Below are 13,068 nucleotides of genomic sequence, written 5' to 3'. Positions count from 1 at the left end.
ACGCTTCAGGCTCGCTTAAGAAGTACATTCGCACTTAAAACTGTAACGATACTGTGCGTCCTTATCAAGTGACACAAGCCGAGCGCAAGCAACAAGCCCGCAGAGACGACGACAAGCATTTTATACCCTCCTCCATCACTATTTGTAGTGGTTTAGAACTGATTTGCTGCACATACACTTTTGCAAGGAATCCTTCTACTGGATATCCACTTTCGGCCGCCGAACAGATCCACTTCCACAGAAAACGGCTGTGCGATTGTAGCACTGACCCTTCTTTTGTCTGAAGGTGCCCTCTGGGCGCTAACTTACAGATGACCTATAAAACGCGTACTGCTCATTTTTGCGCTAATACATAACTGCTGACCCTGTTTAATGCGAAACTCAGTGGCTAAGGCATTGTGTTGTTGTACCCAAAGACCCCGGTTCGATTCCCGGCAGCGGGGGCCGTTTCTCTGATGGAAGCGAAAGCGAAAACGCCGATGTGTTCGAGATTCCGGCGCACGTAAGGATCGCCAAGTGGACAAAAATTAATCCGGAGTCCTCCACTACGTCGCGCCTCGTCGCCTGTGTAGCGTCGGTGCGTTGCGCCCTGTGATCAACCAAGCAATGATTCACATGAAATTTGAAAGTTTTTCAATTTATACTTTTCAAATAGGGATGCGTGAGCTGGCAGAAGCTAGTCATTTTATCATAAGCAGCTTTGGGTACTTCTCCATTGACATTAAAAAAAGGTAGAAATGTACTGAGCCCCCCAATTTTGAAAGTGAGATACTGTTCCGGTACTGTTCCGGAAAGTGAAATGCTGTTCATGTAGAAAACAAATTGTTGCCTGCATGATCGTATCGTTCTGTCTAAAGAACAAAACCTGACATCGAGTTTTTTATTGAAATCATTGTTTGTATACAAACGCACTGCTATACTTTAAACCAACAAGAAGGGACGTTGCCATTGGTATAAATGCGCTCATTGCGTCACAAACTCCATGTTTAAAGTCGACAATTCGTCCATTTTCGCCTCATTGTGCACAAGACATCCGTACGGGCTCCGAAACATCTTTGCACTTTCTTTACTTGCTCAGTGACCGCGTAAGTATTGCTTGGTACAGTGCATGACCAGACGAACTTTTGCCGTACCATTGACTGGGGATATCTTGTATCATTTAGGTTGTAAGCTGTGTTTCACTGTGTTTTACTTCGCAAGAAATACCCAGTCTGGTTATCGCAGCAAAAAAAAAACTACGCTGACACACCACATGCCGGATCAACCATTACAGCTAGCCCCGTATTCCTCCCCTTAAAATTGATATTGAGAGCACCAAAACACTAGTATGGAAGAAGAAAGAAAAAAGGTTCACATAGAAAGTGAAATTGGGAGAAAACACAGACCTCTTACTTCCACCTTAACAAGATCTAGGTCAATTATCCTTGAGTAAACCGCCTCCAGCGGAGCTCGCTCTGGAAAGTAGCATGCTCGCAATCCCTAATTTGGTTTAGCCTGGAAATAGGTTCCAGAAAAGTAGAATCGCCGTGTTTATGAGTGTTGTCCGAGAGAGCCCGATGTAGTACAAAAACAGGGCGTCGCCTATTTTAATTATTTTACACTCTGACCGTTCTGCCGTCCTGCAGAGGTAGACCTTCTCGGTGGCGCTTCATACCCTGTAGAATAACTGTAAAAATCTCCGTGGATAATGTTTTCAGTACTGGTTGTCGTTTGAATGTGAAAAGTTTAATAATGTGAACCTGAGCAATAAGGACGATTTCCAAGGAAAGTATTATTGAAGGTATTCAGAGCAAAACACAGAAGATGGTAGAGAAAAACACAGAGGTAGAGCAGAGCACAGAGCAGCGAGCAAAGTAGATGGTAGAGCAAAACCCCCAAAAAAAGCGTTACATATATAGGTGATGCGGGCCCAGCCATTCGAATCATATCACTGCGCCAGACTTAAAACCCAACATTCCCCGTATCGCCGCGAGGAATGTGCTCAACGTACGCCATTTGCGTTTCACAGCTACTGTAAACATCCACGGAAGTTCCTGGTTTCTGCGGTTTGGTGACGACGTGACGCTTCTTCGTTGACACATAATTCCTTCATGTAATTCTTCCTTTTTCCCGGAGTCTGTTGGGGTTTCTTTTTTACGCGCCAATTCCTTCCTTTTTCTCCACTTTGAGCCCGGAAAAATAGTAGAGGTTTTGACAATGCCCCTAAGCCGCAGGCCCATGCAGCTTATTAGACCGTTTTAGAATAGGGGAATCTGGCGTTGTGGCCACAAGAAGTTAGGAGAGCCCAAACGCAAGGCGCTCGCGCGGGGCGAATTTTAGGAGTGGGGCGTCCCCAACAGCCCGCAACCGGCTTGCGTTGTTTGGGTCACCTGGGTGATGGGAACTTTAGGCTTAGCATCGTCGCGGATACTTGATCGCCGCTATCGGTGCAACTGCGAATGAAAATCCGTAACACAACTTTTCACCCCACTATCATCCCATTTCTCGCACGTTGAACTTATTTCAGCTATAATTGCCGTTTGCGCGAACGGTGACCGAGAGATCTGCCGTAGCCAGTTTCGATGCTTCCGCGCAGGTACCGCAATCTTTCGGGCGCTCGGCGCCCCGCGCGCCACGGTGCCCGGTCGGGCCGCCGAACCTCCGCAGCCGGTGAGCGTAAACTTATCATCGCGGCAGATATTTGATCGCCGCTTTTAAACTCGGTGCTGATAGCAATCCCTAGCACAATTTTCACCACACTAACATCTAGTTTCTCGCATGTGGAACTTCTTTTATTCGTCCAGATCGATTGGAAAAGTGGCGACAAGCTGTTGCTACAGTTGTCTGCGCCGGTTCGAGCCGCTTAGTGGGCCGAGCGGGCAGGCGCGGCCGGCGTGTGCGCAAATCGTTTGCGAGGGCGGAGAACGCTTCACTATTGCCTTGCCAACTACGTGCGGAATCTACAAATTTAGCTCAGCGATCGTCGTAGTTCATCGGGGGGGTCGGGAAACGAGCCGCAGGTTTCGCTTCAGCCATCGTCACGCGCAGTCTCGCTGGCTGCGAGAGCGACGCAAGGAACGCAAGCTGCTCTTGGAGTCAGCTTTGGGCGTCCGCTATTTCGGCCAAATAGAGCAGGGGGGATAAAGCGAGCGCCGAGACCTTACGACTCGCGGGCGCTGACATAATATAATTCCCATGGTTGCCAGAGCAATTGTATTCAGCCTTCTAAAAAGTTGTTACGTAATTATTTAACTACAACAAAGAACTGAAGCGAAACAGTTATAAATAATATCCTCAGTAATTAAAACTAGCTCTATAAAATCTTTTAGTGTAATTAAGCTGTAATTAGCGAACAAAAAGTAAGTGTGTAGTCAAGTTTAGGTTTCGATTTTCCTTAAGTGTGCTAGGAAGTGGCAGGGTCCTTGCGCCTGGCTAGCGCAGTGTGTGTATGTGCAATCCACCTCAGATCTGTGTGCGTGCGAAACGTGTACAACTGGTACAACTCGGATGCACGCGCTGAACAGGTGCCTCCCCGGGAACTTGCGAGGCTGTCATTCGTTTCTCCACGTTAAGCACCTTATCTATTGCCCCTGAACTGACGCCGGAACAGCGATTCCGATCTGAACTTCACTACCACAAGTTCACTACGGAGTGGCAGCCAGCTACGGAGTGGCGGCCAGCGATCGTTCCCGTTGGAAGCGAAATAAAAGGAGCTTTTATAATCGTTCCGTTTCAGTTGTTTTATTCATGAAACTTCATACAGCTCTCCGTGCTTCGAACTTTCGCGCAAACGTTTGTGAAGGTAGAATGAAAAAATTGGTAGCGAAATTCGGTTTCTTTTTTAATCAGTCACAATGGGTCAATGTTCTCTCCTCGCGCGCTCTTTGCGGCAAACTACTTCCCATTCAATACTGCCCATTCCGTCCCACAATCTTTCCCTTTGAAGTGGTGGAAAGCAGCTAGAACTTGACGAATACAGACAGAAAGGAAAGCAGGACACGCCGCTGACTGTATTTCACATACTCCGTTGGCCTGCGATCGACCGCGTTCTTTCGTTCCTGTGCATCAAAGGGCCGCGACTCACAGGCAATATGAGCATTGGCCGATGCGATAACGTTTTTTGTGTGTGTGTCAATAGAATTTTCACATTCAGCTAAAGCCACAGTTCACTTCACTTCTAAACACCGTAGAGCGCAGTAGGCAAGACAAAGGACGAAGGGGACACGGACGAGCGCTTGTCCGTGTCCCCTTCGTCCTTTGTCTTGCCCACTGCGCTCTACGGTGCTTAGATGGAGTACCAACTAGCTCGTACCCATACGTTGTTAAATTACACTTCACTTCGTTTGAAAGCATTGAGCTACTCTCAAAATGTCACAGAACGGCAAATAAAGCGGGACAGCGCAAAAATGCCCGGAGATCATGACGGAGATTCATTTTCCTGTGCGCCGCAGCACGTTTCAGCTGATTCCTTCGCGTCCTCGGGCATGCAATAATTCGCATTCGAGCTTGCGCGCAAGTGTTGCGCGAGCGTTGCCGCATCTTGCTCGGATAGTCTCAGTACATATAAGTCACACGCTAAACCGAAAACAAGTTTGTTACCTACCCACAGGAGATAAACAACGCAATGCTATCGCCGCCGCCTACACAAAATCTGGCTGGCCAGCGGGTAGCCATGTTACAAGTAATCCCGGCATGCTTCGCTAGCCGGACGCGGAAACACCACAGTAGCACGCTGCCAGATTACAACCCATCGCTTCCGCCGTTTTTAGTAAGCAAAAGTTCAGCTGGCAACCTTTAAATTGTTGTATCAGGTCTGCCACTGTATGTCGTACCGTTCCAATGCATTGGCTCAGCGGAGCGCTTTCGCTCTAGAGTCAGTAGACTATCTCTATAAAATAGAGTGCGCGCTAAACGGAAACCCAAAACCCCAGGGACGGCTTGGGTTCTGCGCATGCGCAGTATGGCGCCCCAAGGCACTTGGGAACCCAAGAGCGCTGGGGCTCCCTATTTTAAAACTCCGATTTTCCTCTTGTTGACGCGTCGACACCGCCCGGCGTTTACGCGCGTCAGCCCGCGTCGCCGAAATGCAGAGACGCGCGCTGGCGCGCGTGCAACGAAGATGTCTATTTTTTTTTATTGCGATAGTATGCCCGTTGGCATAAAATACTGCGTCACAGGTATAGATTAACCCCCGTTTCGCGAAGAAACTCAAGCAGGGAGCGATGATGGGGTCCCCAAATCCACCGATGAAGGTCAGGTGGTCTGCCAGGGTGGACGCCTGTGCTTCGGAGGTGTCTTATTCTCGCCGCTTCCAATGAAGGGCAAGTTCACAGCAAATCTTCAGTGTCCGCCTCTTCGGCAGGAGCCGTGCAAAAGGGGCAGTTCTGCTCGAACGGGGCACGGCAACGTGGTGGCCACTCCCGGGTAACGGCGGGAGAGAGGGCTACACCAACACGAAGTCTTCGCAGCAAGACCTCCTCCAGCGAGCGAGTCTGCTAGGGAGGTCCGTTCCACACGGTGGAATAAGAGCTCGTGTGGCGCGACGAAGATCTTCTTTCTTTTGGAGAAACTGTTCTGGGGTGTCTAGTGGCAGTAAAGGCAATGGTCGTGGAATAAATGCAGTGTGGCAGACGAAGATGTCTATGCTATGCCCGCCAGTTATCAGCGTCGACGCAGCGCCAGGAAGCACGAGAAACCGGATGACATCATCTGGGTTCCTGTTCATCTCGGGGTTTGAAGTCATTTCGTTCAGAAGAAAACAATATATGTCTTGTTCTTTTGCGGCAGTCGGCTCAGCTGTCTTGAGAGAAAGAGAAAGCTATTTCTGTTGTAAAGCGCGCATTCCATTCCATTCTGGGCTACTGTGGCTCGCGTAGCGGAGATCGGAGATCCGCGATAGCTTTTCTGATTGTCGGATTTGAACTCACCGACGGAACGCAGGCGATGAGGGGCTCCGTAGTGGCGGGCTCAGGATTAAATTTGAGCACTTAGGGATCTTTACGTCCCCAAAAATCTCGAGCACACGGGGGTTATTGCTTTTCACCTCCATCAGAAAAGCGGCTGCCGTGGCCGGGGATTGAACCCGTGTCCTCGTGCCCAGCAGCACAACGCCATAGCCACTGAGTCACCGCGGCGGGACCGCGATGGCTTTTCTTGACTGAATCAAGTAATGATTCGGTTACATCGCTTGTAGTACTCGAATAATTTGCCTCATCTGCAAGATTGGTCTGTAAGAAACAAACGTTACCACTGCCATATTTTATCAAGTGCGTCCAAAGTCAGTGTATCAAAGTAAGTATTTATCAAAGTAAACACACCCGACAACATTCGTTGACAACCCAGGTCAATCTACCAGATTATTGCCAACCATAAAGCATCTCCTGAAGTTGCCGCAAGTTTGGTTGTTTGGTTTCAGTTTTAAAGTTCGCTTGCCTTCCTTGCAATCTTGGCGAAACTTTACCCGTTATTTGTTTTTCGAAAATGGCCGGATCATATTTTTTTTACCAGGGTAAGAAAAGGTTCCAAGGTACCCCGCCTTTTAATCTAGAAGTGACGTTTGACTGCAAGCTCAGTAGAAAGGCAGCGCCGAAATTGGTTTGATTAACGCTTTGAATTTATGAAGCAGTCTGCACTACATATGACCAAGGTAGGACATCACGCAGCAATGAAATAAGTTGTTCTAAGTGCATTTTTTGCTTACCAAACTGTCTTATTTTTTTAGGTTTGACTGTGATTACTTTATATACATTTTGCAGTATTTCAAAATTACCCCGCAAACATTTTTACCAATGAGTATAGTAAGGAAAGTGTTTTTTCTTATGGCAAAGTCAGGATCCTGCTACCCGCAGTTAAACAATAAAAGGTAACGGCTCATAAACGAACACAAATAGCTTAAAAGGGATGGAAGATTTCACATAAACTTGTCCACCAACCAACGTAGACGTAGCAGCTAGCGCGTCACTTAGCAAACCTCATGTCGTTACTCGCCTCTCCTGCGTGTCGGCGAGGTGCCGCCGAACGACGCCGACGCTTGCTCGACGCATTATTTCGCGTTCTTGTGGTTGGGCCTCAAAAGGACACGGAAGTTAATTTATGAAACATCTCTTTATGTTTCCATTGCATAAACTGCTTCGAAAAAATAAACACACTTCTGATTGTAGATCGGTTTGATATAGAAGTATTTAAGGTATAAAGCCGAAAGAAAACAAATACCATGCGACATTTGCGGCAGCCGACACAATTAATAGCAGTGACACCTATTCAGGGTACAATGTGATTGGCCGATGTCCGAGGTTAGAATTTAAGCCAGTGGCGATCTCAGTTGGGTTATAAAAATTATAGGTTATAAAAATGTGCAGACTTCATTGTTTTCGAAGTAGTACAACGTACAAACATTTTGCTTGTGCTTGTTTTGGACCGTTCTTTTAAGGGCACACATAGGTTCACCGCACGAAGTGGTGTCACTTTACTCTCTTGTGTAAGTAAAACAAATTATGTATTTACCGTACATCCACTTCATCGGAGTGTCTTCTCAAGTACTGGGTACAAGGGTAACGTGTATACCGAAGTATCTCATAAACTAGTCAGTCGCATTCTTTCAATGTACTCAGCAAAGATGCAGTCGAGGCACACAGTAGTCTAGCCCCGCGCCGTTTCTGAAAATTTTAGCGTTTTCGATCCCGCGGCAATGCGAGAGCTCATTCTCCGCTTGTCAATTTTAAACGCAAGCCCAGTGGCTACTGGGGTGTTCATGAAGTAAGTCTGCTTTGGACGATAACGGGGAGGAAATATACGCGCGAGCGCCGAAACACTTTAACTGAATAAGACATATCTGAAGCGCCATTCGTACTCCTGGATGCGATGGCCTTACCCATCCTTGCGCGTCCTTTAGCCGAACTGGCTGGCACTCTGAGAGAGAGAGAGAGAGAGAGAGAGAGAGAGAGAGAAGAGAAGGGAGGGAGGGAGGGAAAGAAAGAGAGAGAAGAAACTTCACTGCGAGGAGCATCAGTGCCGATGAATAGCGAACTCAGCAGCTCTGGCAACCCAACGGTCCTCGAAGTGACAGACGTCGCTTCCTCGTTTAGGCTGGCAAGAAGCGGATAACTGCGTTGGGCATGAAGGACATAGGCGGCACACCCACCGATGGCGTAGCGCCATCTCGTTTGTTTAGGCCGAAGTAGCGGGCTACTCGGGAAGGCTGCGGAGCAGCCGAGAGGGCAAGTGACAATTCGACGATGCAATGCGCTGCATACGCTGCCTATTTAGACGCTGAAGAAGTCAAAACCCTTCGTGCAGCATTTTAAAGGTTACGTGGAATATATTTCGTTTCCAAGTTCAGGGCACGCAGAAATGACTGAAGGGAAGCGTATGCACGTTAGCCAGAAACTTCGGAAACATCATTCATAATTTCTATTGCTGCTTTGCCTCCAGTGTATATAGTTGCGCGCCGAATATTTCAGTTTAGGTGTCCGTTTTCATTGAAGAATAATTTTAAACAAAATGTTTTACGTTATTTATTATACAAAATGATGTCCCGCATTTAAACTGGGCAGGACATAACGTCTCGTTTCGAGCTTCATGCAGGTTTAGACTTGGTGGTCAGTGAGATACTAGTGCCTCAATACTTCGTGCTTCGTACCGGTTATTTTTTACCTCACTGCACGTGGCATCGGCACAAGGGAGTGGAAGGCCATAAATGCTTTTGTGTGAACAAAAGTTAGCGCCCTTGCAGAAGTAGTTTATATTTCAACACAACATGAATTCCCTTGTTAACGACTGCATGTGGTATAAGAATTTTTTTCGGAATCTGGCGTAATATCATAATCGTCCACTTTGGCTGCGCCACGAGAAAGGACCACATAAACCTTAAAAAATGACGATACTGGGTTCGGTCACTTTTGTATCACAGATATCTTGTGGACTATTAAATAAACGCTGAATGCCTAAATATTGACGGCCTAACTCAGCCTAAATACGAACACTTAGGTAGCACTTAGCTTGTATAAGAAGGAGGTGGTTTCAAAGGAAAAACGTTTAAAGTTACATTTCCACAGCGGATTCACAGGCCTTTGTTTTCCGGCCTAACTAACATTGGTGAGCAAAATAGGAAGAACCCACTCAAACTCAATAACATTTGTTTTCCTTCGTGAGTTACTCACTTAAACTCAGACTCAAAAAGCCCGTCTGGACTAAAAACATTGTACTTACTCAACACATGCTAATTATATTCGTACTCACTTGTACTCAAACCCATTAGTCCTTACGAGAACTCGTACTCAATCTCTACTCATTCGTACTCAATCTGCACTCTCACGTACTCAACATATATGCACTAGCTTGTACTCAATATGTTCTCCCTCAACCTCCCCTGCACTATCTTGTCCTTAATCTGTACTCATATTTACTGGAATTCAAAAGTGCTCCTACTAATTTGTTCTCGCAATCAACGACTGGCGTTCATCCGATGCTCCAGGTCTATGGGCTCGACTAAGCCAGAGCCAGTGAACGCTTCCGACCCATACCAGTCAGTTCTCCTGGTTCCCTTTCTACCATTTTGTCTAGCTGAAACAGGCGAAAGCTTTTCTGGTTATCGAAACGAAGACCGAGAAAGAGTGGCTTGACCTGGCGTTGTACATGCCAGCAGCCTCCAGTGCCCCTCCGTTCGAACATTGTGAACGTGTAAAATACAGCGAATCCACGCATGCTTGCTTGGACTTTCACTGTCGCAACCGCGTGACTGCTCAGAACGGAAACACCGCAGGAGAGGCCTTCGAATAGAGAGAGTCGCAGAACTCCAGCCGCAGATTTTCATGTCATGACTCGAGTTCGTGGTCAAACTCACAAGTTTGCATTCGCGAGTACAGTATTCATGAGTACTACTCTCGGTGCAAGTACTCGCGAGTACATGTACTCGTGAATACAGCACTCGCAGGTTGTACTCATTTCGAAAACAGGCGCGGATGAATCGAGATGAATCAGCACCAACGAGATGAATCAGCAACGGTTTTTGAGATGAATCAGCACCAACTCGCCCAACTTGCCATCCTGTTAAATGTACTCATTTGTACTGTGGAAATGCATACATGTACTGTGAGTACATGTACTGGGAGTACATATGAGCACATGTACTCCCATCTGTACTCACTTATCCTTGCACCCACTTTTTTCCCTCGGCCTGTACTCACTGATCATCGTACTCACTCGTTAGTTTGAGTAAAAATGAATACAAATGAGAGTACCCACGAGTGAGTACACCGACCTATGCTAACCAAAAGGTTGTTTTTAGAAGCTTTGATTTCTTTCCACACAGGCTTCGCTCTAACCGTCTAACCGTCAATCCGCAGTGGGAACACTAAGGGTTCGTGTATAAGCCAAAACTAAAGATCGTTTCGTCAATTCCCACTTTTGGTACTAGGTCGACAGAGTGCATCAAAATCGATCACGTAGCCTTGTTTTAAGCCCTGCATCTCTATGGCTTTAAAAAGCATTAATGTGCCGTGGAAGAGACTAGAAGTGGCTGCGTCCCTGTGAAATGAGTTTCATTTTTATAGCAAAGGCACCGAGGTTCGTCAAAACTGTTTCCCCGATTTAGCATGTGTATGGCGTTGTGGACAGCCACAGATACTTATCCGATTTATCTAGAACCTGTACAGTGCACAGGAAGAGACCGCACCTTTTGTAGTGTCTGGAAACAGGATATGATAAGGGAAAAGAAACGCGCTAGATGTGTGTGTGTGTGTGTGTGAATATAGTTCAATGCAGAGTGCTGATAATCTTCGTATACGATTTATTATTGCCTACCGCGTGTTCGTGTTGCGCAGTAAATAGAAAAAACGAAGAAACTGACCAATTATACGGGCGAGTTTTAAGGCGAAAGGTTGGATTGCCCTGTTCGGCGAAAAACTGCAATTGTTTTGTTGCAGTGGTTGTCCAGGGAATAAAATGGGTCGCCACTGCAAAAATACAATAACATCACTTCTGTGCAAATGTCCCCCAAAGGCAATATTATTCTGCTGTCGCTACCACGTGACTGCCTTTATTCCGTATTCCGCCCACTTGTCACGCTGTGTTCCTGAGTTCTCGGGTCTTGTTCCCGGTAACTACACGCGACATAAAGCACGCGCCTTGCTGACCTCACACAACGGCTCATCAGCCACAATTATCCGCAACGCGAAAGTGTAAGCTAAGAAGCATTGAATGAAAATCATTGCTTAATAAAGCTTTATCTTTACAAATAATTAATAGTGCGCGGAGTCCTGGGGATTTTTTCATCGGTAATGAAACGAAGCCTCCTGTATGTATTCTCCTGACTTTCAAGACCGTTTTGCTGGAGCTGTCAGGCTTGGGCGCACCACTAGGTTTCTTACAACCCCGCCAGATGGCGGTCCCACCCACAGCAGTCTAAGGCCCCAGCAGTCGGACAGGTTATGTTGTCGGTGCCAGCCAATGGAGAGATCGAGCTGCATCTCATCGATTATGTTGGCAACGGCTACTTTAGTCGTGCCAAGTCAACGTCAACATCGCTTTTGCAATCCATTTCATCCCCAAAGCATCAACCAAAATGCAAATTAAAGACTTAATCGCTCTGCGTTTCGTGCAGTACGAACCAGGGGCTGGCATTTCTGGTTACGACAACCGATACAAGACGACACCATTTGGTTTTCACCGCACACTTAACGTCGACCTTGAAAAACCCGTATTTACCGGCATTCATTGTAGGTGTCTACCGCGCGTGCCTTCTTATCTGTCACCCTTCCCGCTCACCGCTGCCCACGTAAACAAAAATGTTAGTGTTGTAAACCACGGGTTCACAAAAACGATTAGAACGTTGAACGTTTTAATGCGTAGCATCGCTTGCCGAGTACCTCCTCTCCTAGCCAGGACAGTGTAATGCCTTGCATTTCCACAAAAATGCAGCTATTGCGGAAGTTCCGCCTGTAATTGCTGTAACAGCGTAAATGGAAATAACTGGTCGCACAAAACTTTGAAAGAATAAAAAATAAGAATAAAATAAGAAATACGGAAAATGGCGAACCATGAAACGCCCTCCATCTCCACAATAATGCAGATTTCGTGAAAGTTTCGCCTGTAATAATTTTAATAGCGTAAATAAAGATAACTGGCCGAAAAAAAAACAATAAATAGAAAATACGAAAAAACGGAAGGTGGCAAAATGTATGACGCATGACATTTCCACAATAATGCAGATTTTGCAGAACTTCTATTTGTAATCGTTATATTAGCGTAAATGAGACAATTGGTACAGGGGAATTTTAAACACAACCAAATAAGAAAAATTACGACAAATGGCTAACCGTGGAACTCCCTGGAATTCCACAATAATGCAGATTTCGTGAAAGTTCCACTTTTAATCGTTATATAATGACGTAAATGAAGATAACCGGTCAGACAGAATTCAGATAAACCAAAAAACAAGTACCTGCAAAGTACTCACACTCAAAACAAACGGCATAAGAATACCACGCAGTAATAAATAATTCTCTGAATTTCAGCAGAATTTTTTCGTTAGCGGTCGTAGTTCCTGACGCACTCGCCTCCGCCTCAGTTTTCGTCTATTTCAACGTATGCGGGGTATACGCCAAATTTTGAAATATGAAGTTGTTAGTCTTGCCTTTTGTGCAAAAAATAGTTTTGTGTTCTTTACTCGTATCTAATCATGGGTCTTCAATTATGCCCTACAAAATAGTTCCATAAGACAGGAGCTAGACCTTTTGCTCCGTTTCATTCCTCCCATGTATTGTTCGTTCCACTAGGTTCTGCTTTGGCTTTTGTACCTGCCAATTATACCTCACCGGTGTGTCGTGAAGATCTGACCTGCCAGCAACGTGCAGAGCAAACTTCTCGGCTCGGGCCAAAAGTGCAGAACGCCGGAGGCACAACAGTATCCAATTTCGTAATGGCTGGCTGCTCAGGGAAGCGTCCTCGATGAGACTCTACCCGCATCGTCTGTCTTGTTTTATGATCTTACTCCAAGGCTGGCAAGGCTGGCCTCACTCAACTCTTGCTTCCCCTCAACGTGATTTATTGTTTGCACTGCCATAACTACGAAAGACATATGAGTTTTATAAC

This window comes from Haemaphysalis longicornis, unplaced genomic scaffold (genome assembly GCF_048455015.1).
Source record: "Haemaphysalis longicornis isolate Haplotype H1 unplaced genomic scaffold, Haemaphysalis longicornis Haplotype H1 scaffold_3, whole genome shotgun sequence".
Lineage (NCBI taxonomy): Eukaryota > Metazoa > Arthropoda > Arachnida > Ixodida > Ixodidae > Haemaphysalis > Haemaphysalis longicornis.
This window is presented reverse-complemented; position numbering follows the sequence as displayed.